This window comes from Malaclemys terrapin, chromosome 5 (genome assembly GCF_027887155.1).
Source record: "Malaclemys terrapin pileata isolate rMalTer1 chromosome 5, rMalTer1.hap1, whole genome shotgun sequence".
In the NCBI taxonomy this organism is placed as follows: domain Eukaryota; kingdom Metazoa; phylum Chordata; order Testudines; family Emydidae; genus Malaclemys; species Malaclemys terrapin.
In genome coordinates this window covers 61,463,487-61,485,812 of record NC_071509.1, presented here as the reverse complement: position 1 = coordinate 61,485,812, position 22,326 = coordinate 61,463,487, and the positions used below count along the sequence as shown (strand labels likewise).

General features: G+C 42.4%; 1 protein-coding gene across 9 annotated transcripts in view; it reads right to left on the bottom strand.

Moving 5' to 3' along the window:
• The window catches only part of SORBS2 (sorbin and SH3 domain containing 2), a 399,306-nt gene that overhangs the window by 296,801 nt on the left and 80,179 nt on the right, over positions 1-22,326 (bottom strand). For 5 of the 9 annotated variants that reach the window (XM_054031118.1, XM_054031117.1, XM_054031116.1 and 2 more), the window contains exon 1: positions 1,246-1,784. The exons of 3 other annotated variants lie outside the window; for them this stretch is intronic. The gene's annotated coding sequence lies outside the window, so the exon portion shown is untranslated. Of the gene's footprint in view, positions 1-1,245; positions 1,785-22,326 lie in introns of those variants that run through there. One more of the 9 variants, XM_054031123.1, reaches the window with a different exon arrangement.

Here is a 22,326-nt window from a genome sequence, read left to right as displayed (position 1 = left end):
ATGCCCAGTCCTATTGTCTAAGTATATGAGGTAGCAAGCGAGATTTAAATCTGTAAAACTGTTAAATACAAGTTAAAGCAAACATTGCATTAACACATTTTACAAGTGTAAACAAAGAATCAGAATTCCTGGTGGGTTGTCAGTGGATAGTTTTAGTCCATTTCAGATGTTCAATGTTATTATGAGCAGTCAGAAATGATGGTATTCAGTAAGAGAGTTCTTAGATTACAGAAGCTGAAATGCTACCGGTTAACATAACTTAAACATTTTCAGATCACTGGCTGTGCCAAAGGATTATAGTTTTATTGACCAAGTTCAATCCACATAACTGTTGTCTGCCTCTAAGACTGTCAGTCAATCAGATTATGTTTTACTTGTCAAGGGGCAATTAATTTTGGAATTGAGAGTCTATAATTTTAGCACATAGCCATTCACAAGAACTATCATATTCAAATATTTCTGTGCATTTGTCTTAGCATTTTTATTTTATGTAGCACTCATAGCAGCTAGGATACCAGTGAGGTTGTGCAATAAAAGAAATTTAACCATCTTATACTATAACTATACTTGTGCTCCATGTGGAGTGCGGGCTTCCTTTCTTTTCCTGAACTCCAAATTGTTGGACACAATGGGTGTGTTGTGCTCTGTGCTAGCATGGAATGCATGAGATCTTTGAAAAGGAGGTGTGAGCAGCAGCTATTACCTAGACTCTTAACAGTATAAGTACCAGAAACTAATCAAACACAACATTGGGGCATCAGTTCATAAAAACTAGTGCAAAGCCTGCTCTCTTGTATGACCTACATACTGCACAGCAGCAGTTGGACAGTTTAAATCTAATTTATTATTATTGCATGTACTGCAATACTAAGAGATTGAATGATTTTAAGGTTTTTCAAATAAAATAGTCACAAATTCTATAATGTTTCATATTCCACATAATTCCTACAATACAGGTCACAGCAGGATAAAAAAAATCTCTATTGTGTGTGGGTAAAATGTGTATACATGACTTTGTGAACTATTCCAAATGAATTATTTCAAAATAGCAAATATTTGGAAGGGTACATTACAATATTTGACACAAATAATCTGTAAAATGATCGATCAGTGTAATTCAAAAAAGGTTCTAATCAAGTCACTGCTCAAGTCTCCTTTTAATGGTAAATATTTTGTAGGTCAGTTTCCCTTGCATGAAGTTTTGCTCAAGGTATTTACAAAACTGAAAACAAAACAAATGCTTACCTCTTTCACATAAGCTGAGATGTACGGTAGCCTCCTTCTAGGAATAAGTCCACAGGCAGATGCTCCTAAGCCAACAATCTTTTAATAGGAAGCATGTAAACCTGGTTTGTACAGCCTACAATACAGAGCCCATCTGAACTGCACACCTGCTTCTTCAGCAGCGCCTGCTCATATAAAACAGCAGTGCACAAGAACAATGTTGAGAGAGGGCAACACCCTTCTTTTGGGTCAGCAGCTTTCACTCTGAGCAGCTAGCGAGCTGTTGAGATAACGTTGCAAAGAAACCTTGCCTTTACAAGTCAAAAATCCTACTCCACTGCTGTTAGCAGATATGCAGCATTATCACTCTGCATTCCACCCTCTCAGATCAGCTCGTGGCAGCAGCAGCCACCAGCTTGTCAAAATGGCATCTTGAGAGCACGCTCAGCTGTAATAATTATTCACTAATATGCCTGTTTCTTCGGTTTCCTGCGAATAGATTTTTGTTTATTCTGTGGTAAAGCACAGCATAATATGTCACACTGTTTTCCATAAGCAAAATGGCTGGTCCTTTCAGCAGTGCTGCAGACAGCTCATTGGGTTCCACGGGCTTTTTGTAGCCATGGCAACAACCAACAGACTTATCCAGCAAGCATGGCTGATCATGTGCAGATCTCCAGCACAGAATTTTAATTTATGGGTTTTTTCTTCTGTACTGCCATTATTTTAATTTCTGAACATTTTATGGAAACATTCAGATGTCTCATTTTTACCATTTGCTTTTGGTATTGCACAGAATTTTTGGAAAGTAGGTGAAGGACAATATGCATTATACAAAATGTTTGTAAGAAGTGAAACCTCATTGCCTTTTATTAGTCTGGGATTATTTGCAAATTGTCATATAAAATAAACCATTGATTAAAAAACAGTCCGGTATCTTTGAGGCTCAATCTAAGTATGGAGGACATTTGAATATACGAAAAGCAATATGTAGTTATGACAAGTAATCCTTTAAAAGGCCACTTTATTAAAAATAAAATTGGAATTACTGATATGCACTAATGACACGATTCATGTCTGCCACCAAGATGTCAACATTTACAACCATTTACCACCAAGAATAGCCATTACAATCTTTACAAATTGTTCTTGGTATGTTTAACTAATACTGTGGATTTTTCTATCCTAAATAGAAAAAAAATTAAGTGGTAACCACTGTACCCAAGGTACCACAGTAGCATCCTATACTTAGAATAGGAGATAAAACTGTACACTTCACTATGCCTCAGTTTCCCCGTGCGATTAACGATACTTAAAATTGTGAAACTTCAATCTACAGATAAAATGTGATATTTAAGAGCGAGATACCATCATCTCAGATACAATTCTGTAACATTGGCAAACATTGGCTTTCTAGCGGTAACCACTTCATACCTAGTGCCCTTCATCCCAATTTATTTATTTAAAAAAACCCAAACATCTATATAATATATATTAATTATACACACACTGTATTTACTACATCATTACACACATTTTTCCATCCCAAAAATTCTAGATATCTAATTACAATGTGTTTAAGGGTTTGTGGCATATAACATTTACCAGGGTCAGATTCACCCATCTGCAGGTGCAAACTGCAGCTGAGCTGACAGGAGAATAACCCTGAGAGAGGACATCTGGGGTATTGTTGAGCTCCCACATGCATTTTGTTTAAGGAAGGCAGTTTTAAATCCCATTCTAGTTTCCAGAGGGCACACTGAGACTGCTCAGAATGTGCTATGAATCTCAGCATTTCCCAGGTCAGCCCCATGCCCTTTTGTGGCTACAGCAAGTAGCTCCAGACTTTCTGGAGAAGTGTAACTTGCAGACAGGTTGTACTGCTGCACCTCTGCTCATAGTGGCACTTCTGCCACTGGGAGCCCGCTGGGAATCTGTCAGTGGAATGCAAGCAGGGAAGCAGGCCCAATGTGTTTGATTTCAGACATTTCTGTCACTAGAAACCTGATTTTCCCCTTTTCAGGGTAGAAATATTCCAGCTGACTTCAAATGTTTGACTTCAATGGGAGTTATATAGTGAAGGTGAAGAATGGACCAGGGGGACTAGTGATCTTCTTTCAATACTCTGCAGCTTGTCCTTTGCTTTTTATGACTGCTACAAAGAGATGCTCTGTGTTTAGAAAGAATGCCAACGTGTCAGATTTCAAACACATTCTAGCACATTTGAGTAAGATGCTGTAACAGATATCACTGACCATATTTCTAACGTCAATCCTAGTTTATTGATTTTTCATCTTCTCCATTAACTTTCCAGAATGGAGGAAGAGTCCTTTGCTGATATTTATTTATCAATATATTCCCTAGGAAACAACAACATCCGATGCGAAGGATCAAACTGTCTTCAAGTGAACAGTGTCTCCAGCTACCAAGCACAGATTCTTGGTGCCATGACTACTGTCCAATGCTGCTCTGTTTTGAGCAGAACGGGAAGCAATTTGCTGATTTTCCAACTGATTTTAAAGCAGTTGGCTGGGAAACATTAAACCACTTAAACAATTTATTACTGGTGTGCACTGACCATTACAGGAAAATTATTTTGCATCACTAAGATACCATTTCAGTAACTTTTTCTTTACTGGATAACATAATGTGGATATTGGGCCTGATTCTCCCTTTACAGTTGTTTAACATTGATGTAGCTCCACTAATACCACTGGAGTTGCTCTCAGTTTACAGCACAGTAAGGAAAAATGAGAATCAGGTTGTTTTTCTACTCCACATATGTTCATGCATTGACCCCATTAGATCATTTGTAATTGCTACCACATTCATTAGCATTTATATAGGCTGCACTGTAAATAAATGAAAGAACAGCTTACCATCCAAGTTTTAATCCTTTTGATCTGATGCCTATGCCCATGGGTATCTTAAACCCAGAATGGAAGCACAAGGCTTTTGTACAAAATATTTTCTTTAGGTTAAAGAATGCACATATGGGATGCAATCTGCAGCATTCAGTGTTAAGCATCCAACCCTGTATTCCTCATGGAGGGATAGCTCCAATTCAAATCAGTGTGAGTTTTGCCTACACAAGAAGTACCGGACTAGGGCAAAGTGGATATGTGCTTTTTGTGTAGTTGTGGAATAACTGGTTAGGTGGAAGGCATGGTGATAAGCACAATATAAGAATCTGAATATGGTCCCAATCCAACAAAGCACTTAAGCACCAAGGGTGAGATCCTTACCATCACTCAAGTCCCTGTATGCTGGGTAAAAAGGCTGGAGTGATGTAAAGATGCCTTAAAATCACCATCTGGCCAGCGAAGGATTTCTGTAGTCCAGACACTATGGAGATAGCCATAAGGCTGCCTCCTGGAGACACCTTCACAAGACCCAGTGTAGATAGGGTTGCCAGGCATCTGGTTTTTGACTGGAATGCCCGGTCGAAAAGGGACCCTAGTGGCTCCGGTCAGCACAGCTGACTGGGCCGTTAAAAGTCCAGTTGGCGGCGCAGCAGGGCTAAGGCAGTCTCCCGATGCGGCTCCCGCAAGCGGCTGGCATGTCCATGAGGCCCATAGGCAGAAGGGCAATCAGGGAAGCTCCGCACACTGCCCTCACCCCCCAGCGCCGCCCCTGCAGCTCCCATTGGCCGGGAACCATGGCCAATGGAACCTGTGGGTGCAGGCAGCACATAGAGCCCCCTACCCCTCCACCTATGAGCTGGACATACCAGCCGCTTCCAGAAGCCGGGGGAGCTAGGGAAGGCAGGGAGCCTGCCTTAGCTCAGCTGCGCCGCCGACCGGAAGCTACCTGAGGTAAGTGCTGCCTGGCTGGAGCCCGCAGCCCCTGCCCAAGGTCGGAGCCTCCTCCCGCACCCTAACTGCCTCCCAGAGTCTGTACCCCAATCCCCTGCCCCAGCCCTGAACCCTCTCTGGAGGCCGCACCCCCTCCCACACACCAACCCCCTGCCTCAGTCCTGAGCCCCCTCCTGCACCTCAAACCCCTCATCCCTGGTCCTCACCCCCCCGCACACCCCAACTTCCTGCCCCAGCCTGGAGCCCCCTCCTGCACTATGAACCCCTCATTTCTGGCCCCACCCAGGAGACCTCACCTCCTCTCTCACCCCAAACCCCTGACCCAGCCCAGTGAAAGTGAGTGAAGGTGGGGAAGAGAGAGCAACAAAGGGCAGGGGGATGGAGTGAATGGGGCCAGGGCCTCAGGGAAGGGGCGGGGCATTCAGTTTTGTGTGATTAGAAAATTGCCAACCCTAAGTGTAGGGGGCCTGTAGGGATAAGCCTCAGAACACAACCACAGCATGCAATGCTAGAAAGATTTCAGGCAGCCTGGAGAAGCGGCCATAACTTTGACAGGCCCTCAGGCTGTCTAAATTATGCTGCAGTGCCTCTCCAATCTCTGGAACAGTCCCAATAAGAGAGACTGCAAGGATGGCTTAAAGGTACCTTAGCTGGCCTTGCTCTGTCACCCCTCCCCTCCCTGTGATGCAACTTCCCTGCTGCCCCAAGTAGAGGCACAGCATAGACTTGCATCCAAAGTACAGAGTCATTTTTGATCTCAGGGGGACTACTTGTGCCTAGTGGACATTTGTTCGGGTCAAAATCCACCACAATTTGGAAAGAAGCTAGCAGACATTGAATGGTGTCTGTTCCTTCATGCTTTACCTAGTAGTGTGCTATGACATCTCACTTTCAAGACGTAAGTGGCAGGCATTACTCACAGCTTTAACTCAAGGGAGATACCTCACATGTAACATTGTAATTCTCCTCCTCCAGTTGCCATTTTTCCTCCACAAATAGTAGCTTACAATTGTCTCAGACCAGCATGAGTTACAGAACTTACAAAACTATCCATCTTCCTTCACCAACATAGTATGTTATATTCCTGGTTGCCTTCATAAATTAGCTCACCAAGGATCATCGTCATTCATTTATTCATTGTTTTTCCACACAGCACAAGTTTAAAATTTAGCTTCCACATTTAAAAACCATAATAATTGTTAATTATAGTGTATTCTTAAATTGCCTTTTTAGCCATAAAACAAATATGAACTGTATCAAGTTTCAAATGCAGTTAGCACCAAAGGACAGCAAATGTCACAAGAGCAAATCCCAGTTAAGTAGCAATTACAGGAAAATAAAAGTATCCTTCTTGATATAGAATTGCTATAATTATTCCTGGATGTAATTGAATATCCAAATAGAAAAACAAATAAAAAAACATGCCTGAATATCATTAGCACAATTAGAGAGCTTTTTGACCCTTTTTCCATTTCCTTAATAACTTGCATGGTAGGCTTACATGAAAAAATTTTCATGCAAAGATAGTTGGGTTGCTGTGATAGACAACATGGTTTCTCAGTTTACAATGAAAATGGAAGTACTTTGTTAACTTTGCACCTTTACAAAAAGATTTAAATGCACTTTATAAATGTGAGCTATTCAATTCCCAGCTCCTAGGGCAGTAGGTAAATATGGAATCATTTATATATACATAAATTGAAACACAGATTATGATTCTTCCCAAGGTCGCACAGGAAGTCAGAGAGAGAGCTAGGAATAGAGTCCTATAGTTTGACCCACATTCTTGCCACTACACAGTATATTGTGTAGTGGCATAATGCAAAACACTATCATAATTAATTGTACATCATATAATATCTGTTTCCAAAGGAAACTGGAACACTGCAGAACGAGAGTTAATTTTACACGGTGCCAGACTTGTTCACAGCTCCTGCACCTGTTTGATTATTCACTCTACATATTTTCAAGTTCCTAGCAGCAACATCTCTGAATTAGAGATTGCTTTCATAGTTACTTCCATCAGATAACTTGTGAAGGTGTTCTGATAGGTGTTACTATATAGATTGTGCAGAGCATATACAATAATGAGACAGTTTAAGAGCTTTTTAAACTGCATGTGTGGGCTTAAATAAAATATCCACAAAATCACTTCAAAAAACATTTGCTAGAGGGCATTTGAGGAAAAAAGAACTGAAGGAAAGTTACCCTATTTTTAAATATAATCATATGGATCACAGCCAACTTGCCTCCAAGGCAGGCAGTTCATACACAGTACAAAACCATGGCAAAAGGAGTAGAAAACACTGAACCTATTTTCTCAAAAGTTTATAGGATTTTCCAAGAAGACCTCCAAATTACCCTTATAATAAAGCAGCAAGGCATTTTAAACTAAGGCCTGGTCTACACTATGACTTTAATTCGGATTTAGCAGCGTTAAATCGAATTAACCCTGCACCTGTCCACACAACAAAGCCATTTATTTCGAAATAAAGGGCTCTTAAAATCTATTTCTGTACTCCACCCCGCCGAGTGGAGTAGCACCAAAATCAATATTGTCATTTCAAATTAGGGTTAGTGTAGCCACAATTCAATGGTATTGGCCTCCGGGAGCTATCCCACAGTGCACCATTGTGTCCACTCTGGACAGCAATCTGAACTCGGATACACTGGCCAGGTAGACAGGAAAAGCTCCGAACATTTGAATTTTATTTCCTGTTTGCCCAGCGTGGAGAGCACAGGTGACCACAGATAGCTCATCAGCACAGGGAACCATGCAGGCCGATAATTGAAAAAGAGCACCAGCATGGACCGTACGGGAGGTACTGGATCTGATCGCTATATGGGGAGAGGATTCAGTGCTAGCAGAACTTCGTTCAAAAAGACGAAATGCCAAAACTTTTGAAAAAATCTCCAAGGGCATGATGGAGAGAGGCCACAATAGGGACTCAGATCAGTGCCACGTGAAAGTCAAGGAGCTCAGACAAGCCTATCAAAAAACAGAGGCGGCAAACGGTCGCTCCGGGTCAGAGCCACGGACATGCCGCTTCTACGCCGAGCTGCATGCAGTTCTAGGGGGGGCTGCCACCACTACCCCACCTCTGACCATGGATTCCGAGGTGGGGGTAATCTCATCAGCCACACCTGAGGATTCTGCGGATGGGGAAGAGGAGGAGAAGGAGGAGGATGAGCTTGCGGAGAGCACACAGCACTCCGTTCTTCCCAAGAGCCAGGAACTTTTTCTCAGCCTGACTGAAGTACCCTCCCAACCCAGAATCCAAGACCATGACCCAATGGAAGGGACCTCAGGTGAGTTTACCTTTTAAAATATAAACCTTGTTTTAAAAGCAAGCATTTTTTAATGATTACTTTGCCCTGAGGACTTGGGATGCATTCGCAGCCAGTACAGCTACTGGAAAAGTCTGTTAACGTGTCTGGGAATGGAGTGGAAATCCTCAAGGGACATCTCCATGAAGCTCTCCTGGAGGTACTCCAAAAGCCTTGCCACAAGGTTTCTGGGCAGTGCAGCCTTATTCCGTCCTCCATGGTAGGACACTTGACCACGCCATGCTAGTAGCAAGTAATCTGGTATCATTGCATGACAAAGCCTGGCAGTGTATGATCCCAGTGTTTGCTGGCATTCAAGCAACATCCGTTCTTTATCTCGCTGTGTAATCCTCAGGAGAGTGATATCGCTCATGGTAACCTGGTTGAAATACGGGAATTTAATTAAGGGGACAGAGGTGGCCGTTCCTACTGGGCTGTTTGCCTGTGGCTGAAAAGAAATCCTTCCCTGCATGGGGGGGGGGGAGGGAATTGGCCCTGAGTTTTTCGCGTTTGGCTAGCAGGGATCTTCCCTGATACCAGCCATGCGGTGGGGGGTGGGATAAAGCGATCATCCCAGAGAATTGGATTGGAGGGGGGGGTTAGTTTGTTTTCTGCTGCTGAAGGTTAACAGGAAAACCGCAGCAGTCAACGGGCTTTGCTTGGTATGTGGGAAAGGAGGGCACAGAAGCCGAAAGACAATGGCTTACCATGGCCGCATTCAAGCTGAATTCTGTTGCCCGGACCTGCGTCTGTGATCTCTAACACCAAAGCCACAGGCACTCAATATTAAGATGGAAAATGCGACCTTGTACTGAAATCACATGTACTATGTAATGTGAATAGTGTTGTTCACCATGAAAGAGTATAAGCATTGTTCTGTAAAATGTATCATTTTAAAAACGTCTCTCCTTTTTTTCAACCCTCCCTCCAGCAGCTGCAAATTTTTCAAGCCTCCCTCCTCCGTCCCGAAGACTATCTCAGATAAGGCGGTGGAGAAAGAGGACGCGAGACAAGATGTACTCGGAAATAATGGAATGCACCCGCAATGAAAGAGCTCATTTGAATGAGTGGAAGGACACGATATCTAAACACAGGAAAGATGCCAGTGAACGTGAGGTCATGAGGGATGCTCGAGATGAGAGGTGGCAGGCTGCAATGCTGGGGCTGCTGCGTGATCAAACAGACGTGCTCCGGCATCTGGTGGAGCTTCAGGAACGGCAGCAGGATAACAGACTGCCGCTGCAGCCGCTGTATAACCTCCCTCCCCCCCTCACCATGTTCCATATCCTCCTCACCCAGACGTGTAAGAACGCGGGAGGGGGGAAATTCCGTGCACCCTCCCACTCCACCCCAGTGGACAGCCCAACCAAAAGGCTGTCATTATATTGAATTTTTTCAGTGGCCTTTTACTTCCCTCCTATCCTCCTCCCAAACCTCACCCAGGTTACCTTGTCGGTTCTCTCCTTATGTTTATAATCAATTAATAAAGAATACATGATTTTTAAACGATAGTGACTTTATTTCCTTTAAAAGCAAGCTGTGATTTAAGGGGGGAGGGTGGTTTGCTTACAGGGAATGAGTCAATCAAGGGGGCGGGTTTTCAACAAACAGAACTTTCACACCGTAGCCTGGCCAGTCATGAAACTGCGCATAATCAGCAGCCAGGCGATTTGCCTCAGCCTCTCACCCCGCCATAAAGGTCTCCCCCTTACTCTCACAGAGATTGTGGAGCACACAGCAAGCAGCAATAACAATGGGGATATTGGTTTGGCTGAGGTCTGAGTGAGTCAGTAACGAGCGCCAGCGACCTTTTAAACGGCCAAATGCACATTCTACCACCATTCTGCACTTGCTCACCCTGTAGTTGAACAGCTCTTGACTCCTGTCCAGGCTGCCTGTGTATGGCTTCATGAGCCATGGCATTAAGGGGTAGGCTGGGTCCCCAAGGATAACTATAGGCATTTCAACATCCCCAACGGTTATTTTCTAGTCCGGGAAGTAAGTCGCTTGCTGCAGCCGTTTAAACAGAGTAGTGTTCCTGAAGACACAAGCGTCATGAACCCTTCCCGGCCAGCCCACGTTGATGTTGGTGAAACGTCCCTTGTGATCCACAAGTGCTTGCAGCACCATTGAAAAGTACCCCTTGTGGTTTATGTACTGGGTACCCTGGTGCTCCGGTGCCAAGATAGGGATATGGGTTCCATCTATCGCCCCACCACAGTTAGGGAATCCCATTGCAGCCAAGCCATCCACTATGACCTGCACATTTCCCAGAGTCACTACCTTTTGTAGCAGCAGCTCAGTGATTGCTTTGGCTACTTGCATCACAGCAGCCCCCGCAGTAGATTTGCCCACTCCAAATTGATTCCCGACTGACTGGTAGCGGTCTGGCGTTGCAAGCTTCCACAGGGTTATCACCACTTGCTTCTCAACTGTGAGGGCTGCTCTCATCTTGGTATTCTGGCGCTTCAGGGCAGGGGAAAGCAAGTCACAAAGTTCCATGAAAGTGCCCTTACGCATGCGAAAGTTTCGCAGCCACTGGGAATCGTCCCACACCTGCAACACTATGCGGTCCCACCAGTCTGTGCTTGTTTCCCGGGCCCAGAATCGGCATTCCACAGCTATAACCTGCCCTATTGATCTCCAAAGTGCCGGGACCCGTGGTTTGATAGAATTCCATGTCCATGTCCTCATCACTCTCGCTGCCGTGCTGCCGTAGCCTACTCCTCGCCGCCTGGTTTTGCAGGTTCTGGTTCAGCATAAACTGCACGATAACGCGCGAGGTGTTTACAATGTTCATGACTGCTGTCTTGAGCTGAGCGGGCTCCATGCTTGTCGTGGTATGGCGTCTGCACTGTTCACCCAGGAAAAAGGCGCGAAATGGTTGTCTGCCGTTGCTTCCCTGGAGAGGGGGAGGATGTACCCAGAACCACCCGGGACAATGTTTTTGGCCCCATCAGGCATTGGGATCTCAACCCAGAATTCCAATGGGTGGAGGAGACTGCGGGAACTATGGGATTGCTATGGGATAGCTACCCACAGTGCAACGCTCTGGAGATCGACGCACACCGCCGAATTAATGTGCTTAGTGTGGCCGCATACATTCGACTTTATACAATCTGTTTCCAAAATTCGAATTATATAAATTCAGATTAATCCCGTAGTGTAGACATACCCTAACAGTTCTAAAATTCTGTACTACTTTTTCCATATATATTTATTTGCAATGATCTCCTTGCAGTACTAGTCTGGTTCTACTGCATCAATCACGGTAATATATTTACGTAAAATTACAGTCAGCATCAAAACACTGCCATAAAATCTAACTGTGGTACATTTTATCTTGTTTCTAGAAATAGATAAAAGTCCCTTAAAATGTAGTTATAACTGTAGTTAGAGCACTTTTTCTAGACTTCCATCAAGCCTTTGATTCAGTGCATTTAGCGAGTTTATGGGATCTGATAAGGTGACTCAGCATCCCAGGGAAGATAGTGTCATTGACAGAAAAGCTCTATAATGGAATGGAAAGCTGTGATTTAGTCAACGGTAGATACACAGCATGGTTTCCCATCTCCACAGGAGTTCAGCAAGGTTGCATTCTGTCACCATCGTTGTTCAGTATTGGCACTGATGAGCTGATGGATAAGCTTGAAAAGGCAACAGTTGGGGGGCTGAGCTGAACATTCTGCTTTTAGATCTCAAGTACGCCAATGACTTTCTGGGGTTTTTTTGGTTGTTGTTTTTTTTTTTTTGATCAGTTTGATGAATTGCTGCATTGATGTCTGATCTGGTTGGGCAAGAAGCAGTGCACATTGGTTTGGTTAATAATCCAGATAAAACTAAGTCCCTGGCATTATCATCAAGCAGCCTTGAGCTCCAGATTACAACCAGGTCAGGATTAACCCGTCCAGATGGGACATTGAGCAGGTGGCAATTGTTAAGTATCTAGGCAGCCTCAGACTGTATTGGATGATACTCAAAAGCTGTGGACACTTGTATGGCAGCAGCTGCTGCCAAGTTTTGGGCCTGTGAGTGCCTTAGTTTACCCAGTGGTCTCTCTACGATGGTCATGACATCAAGTTTGCTACAAAGCTGCAGATCTATAGAACCATGTTTATACCAACTCTTTTGTATGGAAGTGAAACATGGGCACTGAGAAAAGCTGAAGACCACTGGATTAAGGTTTTCAGTTCTCATTGTCTTCATCAGCTGCTCCATATCAAATTGCAGGACAAGATCAGAAATGAGGATATTCAATGCTGAACCAAGAAACCCAGCACTGGTTTAGTTTCAGCAGCTTTCTTGTACGGACATATTATTAGAATGGAAGAGCAACAAATTCTGAAGTGGGCGTACTACACAGTCAGCTATCATGTGGACCTTAAGGTGGTCTGTTTTTTGATGTCCTCCTTAAGGTTCTAGTCAGAGATCGATTCCAGTGACACTTGATCCACAAGGAGGCCATGTCCTTTGATGAAGCTATAGCAGGGGGAAATATTGAGAGAGGAGCTCAGCATTTTCTTTACTGACATTACTTTGCCAGTTATGAATCTTATTTATGAAGTAATGATTTACCACAATGGCTTGTCTATCTTGTCATCACAGCAGTCACTCGTTGCAACAAAATGTCTTATGTTTTACGATATCAAGCATATCATTAATGTGAACGGTGGAATAGATCAGTGATCTGTTTTCAGATCTCTGCGATTGAATTTTGAAGAGAACAAAAATAAGTATGAAATCACATAGCCATACAAGAGGAGACTTGAGGAGTTTGGCTTGCGTAGCCTAACAAAAAGAAGGATGAGTGGAGATATGATTGCTTCCTATAAATACATCAGAGGGATAAATACCCGGGAGGGACAGGAGTTATTTAAGTTAGGGGCCTATTTTGGCACAAGAACAAATGGATATAAACTGGCCAGCAATACGTTTAGGATTGAAATTAGATGATGGTTTCTAACCAGCAGAGGAGTGAAGAGCCTTCCCAGGGAAGTGATGGGAGGCAAAAAACTAACTTGTTTCAATTCTGAGCTTGATAAGTTTATGGAGAGGATGGTATGAAGAGATTGCCTACAACGTGACTGCTATTGGCAAATATCTGCAATGGCTGGAGATTGGATACTAGATGGGGAGAGCTCAGGTACTACAGATAAATTCTTTTCTAGGTGTCTGATTGGTGGTTCTCACCCACATGTTCATGGTTTAACTGATTTCCATACTTGGGGTCAGATTGGCAGAGGCCCTGGGGGGGTTTCACTTTCTTCTGTATCATGGTGTACAGGTCACTTGCTGGTTTGAACTAGAGTAAAAAGTGGATTTCTCTGTGACCTGAAAGATTTGAAGACTTCAGTAACTCAGCCAGAGGTTAGGGGCCTGCTACAGGAGTGGGTGGGTGAGGTTCTGTGGCCTGGAATGTGCAGGTCGTCCCTTCGGGCCTTAACGCCTATCATATAGTATAGAATGCTGATATACTAGGCTTTCTCCCCACCATGCCCCAAATGAATACTTCAGGTAAAGTTTCAGTTTAACCAAAATATAGCAAGTTTTCAGAACAAAACTTCTTCCAGGTGAATGAGTGGTTCCAATAAAACAAGAAAACATCTTCTCATGCCCCCCACTCTCCTCCCTGTCCCCGGGACTCCCAATTATCACTAAAACAAATCTGAATGTAAACCAAACCAGCTATGACTAGAAACAATCACCAAAATACTGTAATAAAGGCTGTTTTCATGGTGTTGCCAGAATGATCAGATACGAAACCACGAGAAAGTCTTGTGGGACAGCCAGCCTTTGTAAGACTTCCAGTCCTGATCTGCACAACAGAAAACGTAGGCTAGTTCTCTTAACTATCCAACCTTGAAGGTTCTTATCTGAAGTAAAGAGAATCTTTGAACATCTTGAGGTTTCCCCATCAAATTGTACCTCTTGGGTGAAACCCTGGTCCCACTAAAATCAACGGCAAAACACCCACTGACTTCAGTCAGGGGCAGGATCTCACTCCTTATATCTTGTGCAATGGATAAAGGAGGCATTTATGTCATTTTGGATATTTTTGCTATTTTTAACACTTAACAAGGTTACAGTACATTAGCTAACTTTGATTAACTTCAGACCCACTCCCCAAGGGTACCCAGAGTTATTAGGCACATCACCACCACTTCCTCTTGGTGTGGAGGAAGTCTTGTCTGTGCCTACTGTGGCTCCACGCCCATAAATCACCAGTCTCTGGCAGCACAGGCAGTGCCTTCCAGGCCTCTACAGGCCTTGTTCTCTGGTGTGACATGCACACCCCACCCCCGAAGTCCTCAGCGCAGCCCCTGCAGTGTCCAGCCCATAGGCACCGACTTACTCAGATACTGGGGGTGCTTGACCCCCGCTCTGCCCCAGGCCTCACCCCTTCCTCCAACCCGCAACCCTGCTCCTGCTCTACCCAAGCCTCCACCCCCATTCCTCCCCCACTCCCTTTCCCCTCCAGTGCCTCCTGCACACCACTGAACAGCTGATCCGTGGTGGGTGGGAGGTGCTGGGCGGAGAGCGGGAGGAGCTGATCCACAGGTCTGCCAGTGGGTGCTGAGCACCCACTATTTTTTTTCCTGTGGGTGCTCCCATCCCAGAGCACCTATGGCGTCCATGTCTATGGTCCAGCCCCTTATCGACTGAACGTGCACAGAATTACCTGGTCTGCTGTTTTCAAAGGAACAGTACACACCAACTTTTAAGATTCAACCCAGGATCACGACTTTGCTTAATACCACAGCACTTAGATGTATTTATAATGAAAACAGGAACACATTTATTATCAAGAGAACATAGATTCAAGTGACCGTGAGTAAGGATATTGGAAACAAATTGTTACATATAAAATAAAATCATAACATGCTTTCTGGAGGCTTAACTGACAAGTTATCCTCTTGTTTAAAGCAGCTTAACTCACCCAATGTTCTTTCCAGCATTTTCAAACAAGTCTGGCTGAGATCCCGCTTTCATGAAATAAACTTGCTGTCCATTTAATTCCTAGGTGAAGGATGACAAGGTGTTCTCTTTCTCTCTCAAATATACTAAAGTAAACCTTTGATGTGCACCTCAAGATCGGGTTCTCCACTTCTCTTCCCTCCCCAGTATTTTCTTCTTGTTACTTTTCTCTCTATGAAGTTTTCACAGTCCTTTATTAACATTCAATTCAGACTGGTGAGAGGATCCATTGTGAAATATATAATACTTAATTTACATTTAAACAGCCAGATAGATAAACCTTTCTTGTCTGACAGAAAAATCTGTTTGTCACCTTTGCTGGTGACCAGTCCCTTGACAGAGATTTCAGGAACAGAGTTTTCAGTGTAGACAACTACTTACACAGCATTTACACATGAATTTTGCGATGATACTGATGACCAGTGTGACCCTGGCTTTTATTTGAGACCTAACATGTCACTCTTTGGTGAACCCAGGAGATCCCTGTAATCCCCTTGCTAGTTAGGAGTAAGAGATTTTTGAGTCATACTCACTCAAACATTGTAGGTTTGAAAGTGAAATTAGATCTCAGCCAACAGTGGGTTGGATTCTGCCTAGAATAGACTGAAGAAAGAGACAGAGAAAAATATGGTAGAGAGAGGAAGGCAGAAAAATTCTAATGAAGAAATAGAGCTTTAGCCCACCCTACTCATGGAAGTTTGGGGTCAGTCCTAATGCTAGTCGGCAGCATGAGCTTCTTTATAACACCTGATCATGTACCAGAACCACTTTCTGTCTCTCACAGTGACAGCATCCCCTCTCCACAAAGACCTCTAAACCCTGTTACACAGACCAGACATTTTTAGAAATATTCCATTAGTATGCTATTAAGGGGCATCTGTATGGGTTCCTTTGTTTGGCTTTCTTGTGTCCTAAGAACAGTTCCACAGCATAATCATCTTGTTTTGTGACCTCAAAGTCTGCTTCTTGGTGAGTTTGCAAAGCCAGGCTGAGCCATGTATAATGGGCACAGGTGTGAGTTCAGTAGCAACAGAACCACATCTGTTCATCAATGGCAGATGGTACAAAGGTAATTCTCCTCTTGCCACTTACCAAAGCAGTTTTCTCCCCAGCTAGGAAGCAACCCCTGCCCTGAACTCAGAATTACTTCCTGAGACAAGGGTCCATCCCACCATTTGGAAAAGGCCACTCTTTCAGGGTCTGTCTGTGGAAATGCCAAGAAAAATTCAGCACAAGAACTCTTACAATCTGAAAAGCTCCATTTTCTATAATCAGAGGAGTAGCCGTGTTAGACTGTATTCACAAAAACAACGAGGAGTCAGGTGGCACCTTAAAGACTAACAGATTTATTTGGGCATAAGCTTTCATGGGTAAAAAACTTCTGAAGAAGTGGGGTTTTTTACCCACAAAAGCTTATGCCCAAATAAATCTGTTAGTCTTTAAGGTACCATCAGACTTTTCGTTGCTTTTATTTTCTATAATATTTTGCACAATCAGTGCAATACATTAAGGGTGCAATAATCATCTCCAAAAGAGGGTTTCTGATTACTTTGGACTTGTACACTAGAGTGTCTTTCCAATGGTCTTCTGTGACGTGTCTTCTAGAACTTTCCCAGGATCTCCCTTAGGGAGCAAGATACCTTTTGCTCTTGCCAATATGGCAAAGTAGTATGAGCATCTGTGGGATCTGTTGTCTTGCTCCCTTTTCTTCTTGGAATTTTCTGGTTTCTGAGGATGATGCAAAGGCTAGAGAAGTCTCCAAAATTCCTCCTCCTATACTTGTGAATGCTTTAAGACTCCTTTTCATAACAGTATGCCCTAGTTACTTTAGTCCCTTTCATTCTATAAGGACAATATTATGACTTTGGTATTCATTTTGTTTTATTCTCTGAATGTCAGATGGGATATTTAGTAGCTTTCTTGACTTTGGTGCAGAAAACAATTAAAGTGATCCAATATTTGTTAGTTAAAAATCAATTAGCTGGACTGAATTCAGAAAAGAATGCCCCCTAGTATAGCTTAAATCAAGGCAAAGAAAAGAAATTGTATTTTTATTATAGAAAGACCAGCAAAATTCATTACATTTCATAGGTCTCTTTGTCCCCCTCTTGCCCCCCCCCCAAAAAAATTATAGCTATTTCAAAAGATAATATAGCTGAGATTTCTTGCTTACAGTGAATTTTGGTGATTAATACCATGGTCACAAAGGAAATCAATTTGTTGAACACAGGAATCACTCTCTCTGCATCGTTAAAAGAAAAAAAAAACTGAAAATATTTCCAAAAAATAAAATCCTGGCACTCTTCATTATTGATAAAGGCAATACTTTAAAGTCTGACTAGGATCATTCATCATGAGAAAGAAAATGTGCTAGTTATAATTGTGCCACCATCACATTCAGAATAATGACACTGAGCTGGCTTGGTGAAATAGAGCCAAAGTGCAACTGGGTCAATTAGGAAACTCAAATTCAAGAGAGATTAGGTTCTGATACCAAAGCCAATGACAATGTTTTATCTCAGGATAATGTGAAAAACATGAGGGGGTCCTACTAAATGATCCAAATATATTGCTCATCTGAAAAACACCAAATTCCCCACCATATAGCTAGAAGCACTGTGCAGACTGACAGTAGCCACAAATATGGGGGAAAAAAAGAAAAAAAAAAAGAGTAAATTAGGGCTGGTCTACACTTGCATGAATTTAAAGCACAACAATCATTCCTACATAACTCCATGTGTGGCACTCTTCTACAGAAATAGGAGTGCCTTGCTCCTGTTTAGCTTAATCCACTTTGCATTAAGATAAAGAGAAACAAGGCACTCATTCCATATTAAGTGTGTCCACAAATGGAGTTACTTTAGAATAACTACTCAGGAATAATTTCATTTATAGACAAGCCCCAAAGAAAGGCTGTGCTGTCTTTTGTTGATGTGCATTATGTCTGAATGTATATAGATTCATAAAACTAGCATTATAAAAGTAAGGTTCTGCTTGACTGGCCAAAATACTATCACACCAACACAAAGTCCAAGTAGCTGCAGTTTGCACTGGGGAGCTCCTTTGAGGCTTGAGATTGAGGAAGCAACTCTGAGATCAGGCCATTGTGTGATTGCTACTTCAATGTCAAGGCTGGAGTAGCCTCTGTGACTCCTGCATGCATGTGACAGGGTGGACAAAGGCTTGTGGATTCACACAGTGACAGACCAAACCAGCCTCAATCTGTCCCAGAATCACCACTGTGTAGAAGAAAGCAAGGACTCTCCATGGATTTGGGCTCCACGGTGCAAAGAGGTTGTCCACCCACTGTGTGGGCTCCCCCAAATCCTGCCCCACTACATGTAGAAGGGACGTATCAGTTCTGCTGGCCAGCCACGTAGATTGATGTTTGTTATTCAGTTTGATCTCTGAGAAATCATTATGTTGAGCAGAGGAAAAATAAAATTAGTGAAAATATTTCCCTACTCTCTTCATAATTATAGATTTGGCATAGTAGAGATATCCCTCATAATAAAGTAAGGGGCACATACCATCTGTACTATGTCCTCTACAGAGTTCTCCATATCTATCAGTCATCAATTCTCTTGTCTGAAGCTTCATCCAGATGCTTCTCTTCTCATTCACACGTTCTCCGTTATGTCTAAAATTCTGTACGAGTTAGCCCACCAGATATGGAGCATGATTGATATTCAACATTTTCATCTCTCACTAACCTTGGGTCTACTCTGTAACATATGTATTGTGTATGGGGACAGATGGTTCAGGATATGCCATATACATAGTAAAGGACAAAAGAAAACATTTCCCACTAGGCCACTGACAGAGTAGGCCACTGGCTAGTCAGGATTATCTTTTAGAGATGCCTGAAACCCAGCCATCTACTTGGCCGGACCAGAATCAATCATGCCCTGACTTCAGTTTAGAAAAGATAAGCCTCTTGTGTGTGTGCACGCAGTTCTCATTCCTTTAATCTCTAAACCCAACCCAATAGTGATATTGAGCATCCTGACCTACTGTATAATGTATGGTGTTGATACAGAAACCATGCCTGGTCAAATCACATGGGCCATAATCTGCATGAAAACAGAAGTCAACAAGGACAGTTAAATCGTGATAGTTCTAGCAGAAGCCAGACAAGTATTTGCTGAGTTTGCATGGGAAATATGAAGATTAGCAGGGCAGGCTAACACTACCACAGTTCCCAACTTCATCTTTTTGTGGGACAAAAACAAGGGAGAACACACACAGTTTTGGGACAGGACACTTCCTACATCAAAAAGGTCAGATACAAATGACTCAGCTACATTTCTACCCAATCTTCTCTTAGTAACATGGAACTGAATATCTGTCCTGAGAAAAACTGGGCTAGTAAAATGTACACCTCCATCACTGGACAGAGAGACAAGATAGATGAGCTCTGTGTAGCTCGAAAGCTTGTCTCTTTCACCAACAGAAGTTGGTCCAATAAAAGGTATTACCTCACCCACCTTGTTTCTCAAGCATCCAGGGACCAACACAGCTACAATAACACTGCAAACCCCAATTGATTATAGTATGATTTCATCAGGCATAAGATGGGTTGGTCCAAGTCACTATTTGGATGGGAGGTTTCCAGAGTACACTAACATGCTGCAGGAAATAATCAACCAATATGACTGGATGGAACTATAGGACATTGTTTCTAGAGTTGCAGTCTTCCAACTGAGATGTTAAACTGAAGTCCTCTTTATACGTATGTGTGTTAACCCAGAAAAATTACAAGCTGGGTAAATATATTCTATTTAAAGTTCCATCTGCAGTTTCAGTTGGATATGAAATAGTCCACTTAATTTACTGTCCTAAACTGTTGCAATATGTTGCAGTGCACTGTTAAACTTTTATTGCATTTGAGTGATTTTAATTCAGTTGTGGGTGGAGTGATCCCTGCATAGTTTGTAAAGAGCTTTGGGATCCTTCTCTATATTAAACATACATACCACTGAGGATTCATAAATGAAATATTTTATGTCCCTGAAAGAGCACAACAGCCTTGCTAGACTGCAAATAATAGGTCATCCACAAAGAGCAATGCAAGTACTCTCTAACATCCTTTGGACCATAGGAGCAGTGTACATGGGTTGAGGGCAATATACATGGAGATCATGACCCAAGTTTGGTCCTTAGATATTATCTGCAATAATTATTGTCTGAAAAGGAAGCAGCATGAGTCTACTAAAGTGATTGAAATAATTTCTTGTACAAAATATACTTTTTACAAAATCAATTTTCAGGAAGCTTTAGATTTTTCTCTTGTGTGGAATGACCTGACAATTCACTCATGATTCTTTATTTGCTCTTCCAAATTGAGATTTATGTGGTAATCTCAAAATCCCAGAAATAAAGTGCCTGATTATCCTGTCAGCTGCATTCAAAGTGACTTTACCAATGACTAGTGGGATAGTCAGGCCAAAGAAACTTTTGCTCATTTTCCGAATTCTTTACATCCCACCTACGACAAACATTTCATTTTTATACATATTCAAGGATCTAACTTTAATAGACAATACAATAAAATTGCAAGGCCTGGTGCCCCTTCCTACTTAATTTTCCCATTTGTACCTTGTGCTAGATAAGATGTCAGGAAACTCAGTGCACTCTGACTAGTTCTCGCTCTCTGCTCTTCAAATCTTGGCCAAATTGCATGTCTGCTCAATGAGGAAGTCTACACTCTGGAACTCTTATTTTAGATTCTGCACTTGTCCATGAAGGAATGCAGATATGCAAGACAGATCCGTTCTGTGAGAGGGGACTTTTCTTCGACTGTGCTACCATCACCTGAATACACTAGGAGACGTTAACAGTAAAAGGAAAAGATTTAAATGAAAATTGCATTGATTTTTCAGTAACAGGTTTTTGCATAGTTTTTTCTTTATTATGGTACATCATGGATCATATAAATGAGAAAACTGAAATCTAGGAGAAAACTTTTCCACTAGCAATATGTTAGGTACACAAACTATTTGACCTATAATAACTGAATGACACATTACTCAGTTATGTTAGACACAGAAAGATGCATTTAATGAGCTCCCATTCACCTCACCCTCCTGTTTTTCTCTCTTGCTGTGCCAGCACTCCCAGTCCTTTCATCTCTCCCTTTAATTCTTTCCTTAGCCATGATCTCCTATCTCCTGTTCCTCTGTCCACCCCACCCTTTTTTTTTTTGAGTTCCAACCTCTTCTGTGACTCCCTGACCTCTTTTTTGTAGCTGGACATTTTAGTGTGTTCCTTCCCCTCACACAGGTTTGTACTGTCAACCCATTACTTGAATTTATCTGTCTTGTTACCATTCCAGTTTCACTGAAACTGCCACAGGAAGTATGGAAGAAAGAGATTAACACAGAAAAGGGTCCCCATTTGCTTGCCTTTTAATTTTTTTTCTTGTTTTCTTTAGAGTTGCATGATACAAACAACATGATGATAACCAATCAACTCAAAATAGAGAGCAGTTTCCTAGACACATCATCATAATGGTGGCTCAGAACTTGGAAGCTTTGCTATTTGTAGTGATAGAAGACTTCTTGGGCCAGTCCTATCAGACTAATACCTCTGAAAGTTAACTAAAGGATATTTTTGATTAACTGCTATATTAGAAATTTTCCCTCCTGCACAAACATGGCTTTAAGCGCACCAGAGTTTTCTGGATGCTCACAATTTATACTCAAACCTCCTGTGCTGTGTTTTTCAAGAATACTAGTCGACAGTTCAAATCAAAATTCAAAAATATTTCAAAGAACAGTATCAGCTACAAAGTATGCAGTCGTTAATCATTAGCCTAAAGAACAGGTGGGTGAGCGAGTGTACAGGTGCCAAATAAATACAACAATGAAACGTATTTTCATTAACATTCTTTGCCGGACAAGGCAAAACAGTAGCTTATAATGATAATAGGATCCTTATTATCTGGCTTCAACATGGTTCCAAAATATTTTGTGGAGGAGACATT